Below are 9533 nucleotides of genomic sequence, written 5' to 3' on the forward strand. Positions count from 1 at the left end.
ATGCCTGGCCACTGGAAATCACAGTCTCCTAACACATTTAATTACCAACTTAAAAAATAAATGCAGGTTTTTCAGATGTCATGGCTTCTGCATTGAAATAGTAATTTGAAAGGAAAATGGCAGAGTTCTCTCGAGAACCCATGGCTCACTGCCTTAAGTTTACCAGCTACAGAGAGGGTTGGCCATCTTTTCCCACAACGTGATGTGTGTAGGCAGATGCAACTCCTGCCAGTTTTGTGAACAACCTCCTCATGCTGAACTTGGATATGGCCACAGAGCTCTAAGCATGCTGGGCAGTGGGGGCCTTTCCTTCTGCTGAGCCTGTGGGTGTCCTCACTGAGAATCACAAAGATGAAAGTGTAGGAGCCAGATGCCAGCTGCTTAGACATGGCAAACCAAGATTCTCAATGTCACTGTCAACTGGAATGGTAACTTCCTCCTTCCCTCCCTTCCCATGGCAATGTAACAGTCACAGACTGACTGCTGGAACAACCATTCAAATCTCTGTGTACTTCCTGCGCCTATTTCATGGTGAATTGATGGGAGAATGTGAGAAAGAGGAGGAGGGGAGGTCTCTGTTCCAAGCACTCATCATTCAGGACCCAAGATCCTTCCTTCTGTCCTGTGGTCCCACCAGCCCCATGGCAGCAACTCAAACATTTTTGTGTCATGGACCCACATGGCAGCCTGGTGAAGCTTAAGGACCATTCCCAGGATAATATTTTTTAAATATTATTTTTAAATGCAGAAAATGAATTATTTCAGATTGCAAAACCAATAATATTGAAGTATAGCTATCAAAATATTTAGGAAATTGTGTTATATGCACTTTCTGTTACAATAAGAACATCCACAGAGCCACAGTGGTGATGGTCACACAGCATTTTGTGATCTCATCAATAACTGTATGTCATTACATGATATGAAAATGCCTCTCATTTCTACTGGAGACAAAGTCATGGATACCATTAGTTAATTCTACTGTACTTGGTTGCTTTCATTCAAAATTTAATAAAAGGTTAAATTTTAGTGCTAGAGAAAATGAAAATGAATTATTTCCCCGTCTGGAATGACTCAGATCCCCTGAATTCTATCCACAGACCTCTCTGGGGAGGTCTGAGGACCTCAGGTTAAATCCCAATCTTCCCCTGGCTCCTCTGATTCCAGCTGGAAGCCTGGAGGACCGCAAAGGAGGTTTAAAGGTCGGGTGGCATCAGCAAGCACCATTCTGCTCTTGTTCCACTCAAGTGAGAGTCATGGTTACACCTAACTGCCAGGGAGGCAGGACCACAGGGATGTGGTGTGCACAGGGGTAACGGGGGGACGAATTCGGAAAGGTTGGACTGTCTGCCTTGGGAGACTTCTTGATTCAAGTGAGTGGAAGACGGTCCTGAAATAGTGCTTAGTGTACCTTGCAGAAAAGGAAACAGAAACCTCTTTTCTAGATACTTCGATTTTAAGAGAAATGATTTGATATCAATTAACTTTAAAAAAAAAGAATTGGCACTTCAGGCCAAGATGGAGGCCTAGACTGACACGCTCTGTCTCCCTCCACAACTAAGAAGGAATACAACTACCACAAAACCAGAAACAACCAGAAGTTCCAGAAAATAAAGTTACACGAAGGTCCTACATATGAAGTTATAAAAAAGTGGTGCTCATCCGGATGGGTAGGAGGGGCAAAGCTGGGGTGGAAAGGTTAAGCTGTGCTGGCGGCAGCAGCTGCAGTGACGGTGGCGGGACAGCATTAAGCACTGACACCCGTATTTAAGGGGAGGCAAGAAGCGCCTGGGGAGCACCCCCAGCTGCAGACCAGACCCGTCAGCTCGTGATTCCAATGCCGGGGAAGGCAGACCCCCAAATGTCTCAGATTGTGAGGGCCAGAGGGCGTGGGGACAGAAGAGTAGGCTCCTGGTCTCTCAGTGGAGAGTGAACGGCAGGAATCCATCTTGGATCCCTGCTCCCAAACAAAGCGCCACAGTGTGGTGAGAAGGGTTGCCCGGTAGTGATCAGTGCATGGGGCTCCACCCCCTATAGCGTAGGAGGTATGACAGCCCCGCCTAGGAAGCAAAGGTAAACACAAAACTGTCAGGATGGCACAGATCATGATAGAGATCCTGGTGACACAGCTGACCAGACAGCAAATATCTAATCTAACCGCTCAGCAGATAGGAAATCTTTCTGAGGCACGGTTCAGAGCTTTGGTTATATGAATGCTTACAGACCTAACAGCAGATCTTAAACAAGACAGGGAAGAAATGAAGGCTAGTCCTGCTGAAATGAACAAAAACACATACAAAACTAGTGGTGAGGGAAAGAAAACCAGGGATCAAATCAACAAATCAGAACATAGGGAAGGAACAAATAGTCAACCAGAGCATAAAGAGGAAACGAGAAGTGAGGAAAATGAGGAGAGGCTCAGAAACCTATGGGACAGCTATAAGCAGGCCAACATCTGAATCATAGGGTTGCCAAAAGGTGAAGAAGAACTAGAAATGGAAAAATTATGTGAAAAAATAATGAAGCAGAACTTTCCTAACTTAGGGAAGGAAATAGACTTACAGGTCCAGGAAGCACAGAGAGTTCCAAAAAAACTGGACCCAGGGAGAACCACACCAAGACACATTATAATCAAAATGTCAAAAATTAAGGATAAAGAGAGAATCTTAAAAGCAGCAAGAGAGAAGAAGAGAATTACATACAAAGGGGTCCCAATAAAACTATCAGCTGATTTCTGAAAAGAAATTGCAGGCAAGAAGGGACTGGCAAGAAATATTCAAAGTAATGAAAAGCAAAAACCTTCAACCACGATTATTCTATCCAGCGAAGCTGTCATTCAGAATAGAAGGGCAGAGAAAGTGCTTCCAGGACAAAGTAAAACTGAAGGAGTTCATCAGATCCAAACCACTGTTATATGAGATGTTAAAGGGACTTGTTTATGAGAAAGAGGATCAAAACTATGAACATTTAAAAGAAAACCGTATCACAGCAACCAACAACAGAAGCTAGGGAACCGAAACAAAGGCAAACTAAGTAGAAAACGAGAGTGTGAAAAGAATTATAGGTATGGGGAACATATTAGGGGGAGGTCAGCAGGGAGGGGGAGGGAGGAAAGGGAGGGAGATGGTACAGGAATTAAGAAGCATAGTAGGAGGGAGTGGAGTAGACAGGAAGATGTTGAGAAGTATATGCACAACCAATGGACATGGACTAAAAGGGGGGGGACAACTGGAGGGAGGGGGGCCACCGGGTGGAGGGGAGCAGAGGGAAGGGAAATTGGGACCACTGTAACAGCATAATCGATAAAGCATATTAAAAAAAAAATTGAAAAACAGGAGGCAATTTCCATGGGCCCTTCTGGGCGACTGGGAGTCTCGCCCCTGTTCCCCCCTCTCTCCTTTCCCCCTTCCCCTACGGGCTCCTCCACGTGGACCAGAAGCTTACCTCTTACCTCTGACCCCTTTTCCTCCCTCCCTCCCTCAATTAAAAAAAGAAAAAGAAAAAGAATGTATCCCAAATTTGGTAATTTAGATACCGAGAAACCATGTTTTAGAACCCTCGGACAACCGGGCCGCCTTCCAATTGAGTGTCGTTGGAGGTTGTCCTTGCCCCTCCTGGTGCTGTCGAGGTCTCCCTTTGGCAAGAAACAAGGCGTGAGGGTCACGGAACAGAGCGGACCGGGGTGCTGGCCTGTTTCGATGCTGGAACCGGAAAGGTTCCGCTCCTCCTTCTCACAACCAGGGGAAGAGCGTGCTCTGCGTCACCGACTGGCCTTCTGCCGGCCTGGGCGCCCCTGTAGGCACAGTCCGGAGCGACGCGTGATTCCGGTCCCGGGAGCATGCGTGGGCACGGCGGGCGGGCCGTTGAGAACAGGCACCCCGTCTAGCCCACGCCAAACCACGGGACTTCATCCCACGGAAGACACACGTGCTCCTTTCCAAACACTCAGACCTGGGCACGCCCCTTCTTGGTCCAGCCGCTCTCCCGGTTGCTCTTCCTCTTTCCACAGGCGGGCGTCCCCCATAACCTGGCAAATCCTAACCCCGAAGGACTAGCGGGGAGGAGCGCACGGACGGCCGCACTGGGTGCTTGGTGTGGCGGGTCACAGCCGCGTCGGGGGGCCGGGCGCCCTGCTGCCCCTCAGCTCCTGTGCGAGGACGAAGGTGACGGGGTGGGCTCCGAAAACACCCTTCTATTCCTGGACGAAGAAGAAAGGCTGAAGGTTTGGAAACGTATGTGGTGGCTGCTGACCCATCGATTCTCAGGAAGCATTTAATCCTCCGCACCCGCCCCGCCCCCCACTTCTGAAAGGAGACTGGCACCTGCCCCATCCGGATCAGCCCCTGACACGTGGTTTCTGCTGGACAGTAAAGATGTCACAGCCCTCAGAGCGCCAGCATTGACGGACAGGGTTATTTACTCTGTTGCAGGCGTGTCTGGAAGGATACCAGAATGGGAGAGCTTTTATTTGTTTTCTTACCGACTCTTATGGGAGTTCAAATACCAGTTTATTTAGAATTCAAGAGAGCAAAACAAATAAACCCCAGTGAAATATAGGGTTCACTTAATTATATAGTTATTTGTTGTATAAATCTATTTTGTGCATATTAAAGATTTCACTTCATACTTACACAGTTGCCTGCACCTAAACTCACAACCTAAAAATGATTCCACTGACACTGTTTCATAAAGTTGAATGGAAATATTTTCTTACTTCTGCTTCACGTGAGTAATGGCTGCAGACAGGTAGCCTCCTTTTCCCTGCAGTCATTAGAAAGTGTGGCAGACAAGCATTAAGCAAGCACGAGGCACACACAGTGATCACACACAGAGTACCGGGGGGACCTCCCCCAAACAACAGGAGTATCTTCTGGAGGGCGGGTCTACTGTAGTACAGGCTTCCCCCATTAGGTGAGTGTCCTAGGAACCCATCTGTATCCATGCACCAGCTGGCGTTGTTGTGAGAGGCTGCGTTCAGCTTCAGTGAACTGTTTTTGAGAGTTCTTTCAACGTGTCTGCCCGTTTCATGGTGGGTGATTTATGAGCACACCCGCCAATACTGCACTGAGTGTTCAACAGTTTTTGACTAAAAACAACGTGAACCCTGTGCCCTACCCTCCCTATTCAGCAGATCTCATCCAAGCAACTTTTTTTCTGTTTCTCTGGATGAAAAAAGTCCTCAAAGGGAAACGTTTTGCTGATGTGGAAGAGGTGAAGCAAAAAACAGCAGAAGCACTAAAGGGCGCCAAAATCGATGAGTTCAAAAACTGTATTGAGCAGTGGAAAAAAATGTCCCGACAGGTGTATTGCATCAAATGGAGAGAACTTTGCAGGTGACTGAAGTTTAAACGTATATGAATAAAAACACAATTCTTTATAAATAAGCCCTGTGAGGTTTTGGGTCCCCCCTCGTATGCTGCACCAAAGGCAGATCAGACTGTCCTGGACTTGGTGGAGTTTAGGTCAAGGTCTAACACCCGTGTGGGTGGCAGGTACATAATGCCTGGCTGTGTGTCCACTGAACTGGCCGCCTAACGACCCAGCATGAAGTGATGCTGCAAAAACAGGGACCTCTCAGCTATTCCAGGGCTGATTGTTCAGCTTTTGAATTATCAGAAGCCTTCATACTGTTTTTTTCCCTTCCTGGGATTGCCCCAAGGAGGTGATGCTTGTAGGCTGCAATGTTACCTCTTTGCAAAAGCCTTGGTAGGGCAGATACTTGAAACTATTGGGGATGGAGGAGAGGGAGGCAGAACTGTTAGCTATTTATTGTTATTATTCTCATTGAAATGGATTCATCCTTACAGCCAATAAACAAATGTTTCTCATATGTGCAAAACATTTCCCAGTCCTTAAAGCACTTTCTATCTTCATCCTCCCACTTCTCTCTCTCTCTCAGTTCACTTCCTTCCAAGATGAAGAGGTACTAAAAACCAGCAAATTCAATGTCTCTTTTCCATTACAAAGTATGCGTGTTCACATACATGCTGATCTGATCTTCATAAGAAGGTCAGGATGTTCTTACTTTCCTAATGCCCTCTCTGAGCACCAGAGAGGGTAAGGAACTTGGCCAAGGCTACACGGCTCCTCAATAGCAGAGATGACAGGTGAGGAGCCAGTGCTGGGCGTAAGGAAAGGAAGGCTGCTACAGCAGGAGGGCGTGTTTGCACGCAGTTTTCCCCTTTTCCAAAGACCAAGAAAGACGGAATTCCCAACTCTCACCCCAACCCTCCTGGAGCTGTGACCCATCATGGGGTAGGTAGGCTCTGCAATGTGTCCTGGTCCTCTCATGCTCAGCCATGTCAGTCCCCATGGTGACACCCTACTACTATCTCTTTGCTTCCCTATGGTCCTAAAGAGTCAAGAGTTGATTCCAAGGTCACAGCAAAACTTCTGAAGATCATTGCCAGGTCTGGGATGGTGCAGGAAGGGAACGTCGATGGTGCATATAGGACCCTAAACATAATTCTTATCATGCATGGGCTCACTGAGAACGTTAAGCGACATGCGACGTCAGTACTATGAGGAGACTTGCCACCGACGACAGAGGGAAAGCTACGAGACCTGCTGCAGGATCTACAACATGGCGATGACTCACAAGATCAACTTCTTGATGTGAAAGAATTGGCCGGATCTGTGACAGGGCTGCTGAGGCCCATGTATAGTAGGCCCAGTAGGAAAACCTCTGTCCAGCTGTGTCTCCTCTCTTTTCTTTCTGCAACCCCATTTTCTCTTGCCATTTCTGGCAATAAACTCAATCACATATATATAAGAAGGCCTGCATATTAGAAGCAACCCTACTAGTCAGCAATGGGCCCTCTCCTTTATTAAGTGAAAGAGAAACTGAGTCAAAAAGTAGTCTAGGAGTAGAGTGGTGGCTTCTGAGGGCTGGTTGGGAGGCGGGAATGGAGAATTATTGATTTCTCAACAGGAACACTACAGGCCAGAAGGGAATGGCAAGAAATATTCCAAGCAATGATAAGCAAAGGCCTGCAACCAACACCACTGTACCCAGCAAGGCTCTCATTCAAAATGGAAGGAGAATTAAGGAGTTTTCAAGACAAAAGAAGGCTAGAAGAATACATCTCCACCAAGCCAGCATTGCAAGGGATGCTAAAGGTACTACTTTAAGAAGATGAAGAGATTTCCAGCCAAGATGGAGGCCTAGGCAGACACGCTACATCTCTCTCCACAATTAAGAAGGAATATGACTACTTCAAAACTAGAGACAACCAGAAGTTCCATAAAATCCAGCTGCATGGAAGTCCAACAAACAAAGAAATTAAGAATAAATACTCATCCAGACAGGTAGGAGGAACGGAGCCATGGCGGAGAGGACGCGGTGAGGTGGCGGCAGCAGTGGCGAAAGCTGGAGGCCAGTGGAAAGTGTGGTCACATGTTTTAAAAACTAGGGAGTGACACATGTGGAGCACTCCCAGCACCAGACAAGCCCGTGCAGCTCATGGTCCCAGCGCCAGGGAAAATAAAGCCTCATTGCTTCTGACTGTGAAAACCTGTGGGGGTTGGGGCGGAGAAAGAAACTGCTGGTCTCTCAGCAGAGTCTGCTTGTTTAAAGGGCCCCCATGGTCCTAGAACATCTGCAGACCCACACACTCAGGAAACGATGGGCAGAGCAACAGCTAGAGAGGTGCCAGTCCCATATGGAAGTGGGAGAAATGTCTGGAAAAGTGGCGAGTGCTGAGCAAGCAGCATTGTTCCCGCTCTGACCCCTCCCCCACATACAGCGCCATGATGTGGTGAAACAGGTCACCCTGTACTGATGAATACCTAAGGCTCCGCCCCTTACAACATAACAGGTGCGACAGTTCTACCTAAGACACAGAAGCAAACAAACACAGAAGCCTGTCAAGATGAGGAGACAGGGAAGTATGGCCCAAAAGAGGGAACGGATTATGGTTCCAGTGGGAGAATTAAGCAACGAGGAGATAGCCAACCAAACTAACAAGGAGATAGCCAACCTAACAGATGCAGAGTTCAAAACACTGGTGATAAAGATGCTCACAGGCTTGACAGATATGCTTGAGTATGGCAGACGCATAAGGGAAGAAGTAAAGGCTATGCTAAATGAAATGAAGGAAAATCCGCACAAAAACAATGGTGAAGGGAAGGAAATCAGGGTTCAAATCAATTACTTGGAACATAAGGAAGAAATAAACAGTCAACCAGTTCAGAATGTGGAAACAAGAATTGAAGAATGAGGAGAGGTTTAGGAAGCTATAGGACAACCCAACATCCGAATCATAGGAGTGCCAGAAGGAGAAGAGGAAGAGCAAGAAATTGAAACTTTATGTGAGAAAATAATGAAGGAAAACTTCCCAAATTTGGTGAAGGATATAGACATACAAGTCCAGGAAGCACAGAGAGTCCCAAACAAGCTAGTCCCAAGGTTGACCACACCAAGACACATAATAAAAATGCCAAAGGTGAAAGATAAAGAGAGAATCTTAAAAGCAGCAAGAGAAAAGCAGAGAGTTACCTAAAAAGGAATGCCTATAAAACTAACAGCTGATTTCTCAAAAGAAACATGGCAGGCAAGAAGGGACTGGCAAGATGTGTTCAATGTGATGAAAAGCAAGGACCCACAACCAAGATTACTCTATCTAGCAAAACTATCATTTAGAATGGAAAGGCATAGAAAGTGCTTCCCAGACAAGGTAAAGCTAAAGGACTTCATCATCAACAAGCCATTATTATATGAAATGTCAAAGGGACTTACTTAAGAAAAAGATTGAAATTATGAACATTAAAATGACAACAAACTAAGAACTATCAACAACAGAATCTAAAAAAATAAAAACAAAATCCAGCTAAGCAAATCAGAATAGGAGCAGAATCACAGGTATGGGGATCATTTGGAGGGCTATCAGCTGGGAGGGGGAAGGGGGAGAAATGGGGAAAAGGTGCAGGAATTAAGAGGCATAATTGGTTGGTACAAAATAGACAGGGGGAAATTACGAATAATATAGGAAAGGGTGAAGCCAAATAACTTATATGCATGACCCATGGACATGAACTAAGGGGGGTGGGATTGCTGGAGGGAAGGGGTTACTGGGTGGAGGGGAGCAAAGGGAAAAAAATTGGGACTACTGTAACAATATAATGAATAAAATATACTTAAAAAGAAAACAATATGAAGAAAGAGAGAGAGAGAAACACAGGTACAAAGGGAAAAATGGCCATGAATAAGTACCTATCAATAATAACCTTAAATGTAAATGGATTAAATGCTCCAATCAAAAGATACAGGGTAGCTGAATGAATAAGAAAATGTGACCCACATATATGCTGACTACAAGAGACCCACCTCAGAACAAAAGCTCTACACAGAGTTATAGTGAAGGGATGGGAAAAAATATTCCAAGCAAACAGACATGAAAAACAAAAACAAAAAGAAAAGCTGGGTTAGCAATACTTATATCAGGCAAAATGACTTCAAAACAAAGGCCATAAAAAGAGACAAAGAAGGACACTTCATAATACTTAAGGGTAGAATCTATCAAGAAGATATAACC

The 9533-nt window shown here is 45.9% G+C and overlaps 1 pseudogene; it reads left to right on the plus strand.

Moving 5' to 3' along the window:
- Window positions 1–6100: 6100 nt before the first annotated feature.
- On the plus strand, window positions 6101–6652 carry LOC150008180 (small ribosomal subunit protein bS21m pseudogene; annotated as a pseudogene).
- Window positions 6653–9533: the final 2881 nt, after the last annotated feature.

Source organism: Furipterus horrens, unplaced genomic scaffold (genome assembly GCF_987537825.1).
Source record: "Furipterus horrens unplaced genomic scaffold, mFurHor1.1.pri manual_scaffold_5, whole genome shotgun sequence".
Taxonomy (NCBI): domain Eukaryota; kingdom Metazoa; phylum Chordata; class Mammalia; order Chiroptera; family Furipteridae; genus Furipterus; species Furipterus horrens.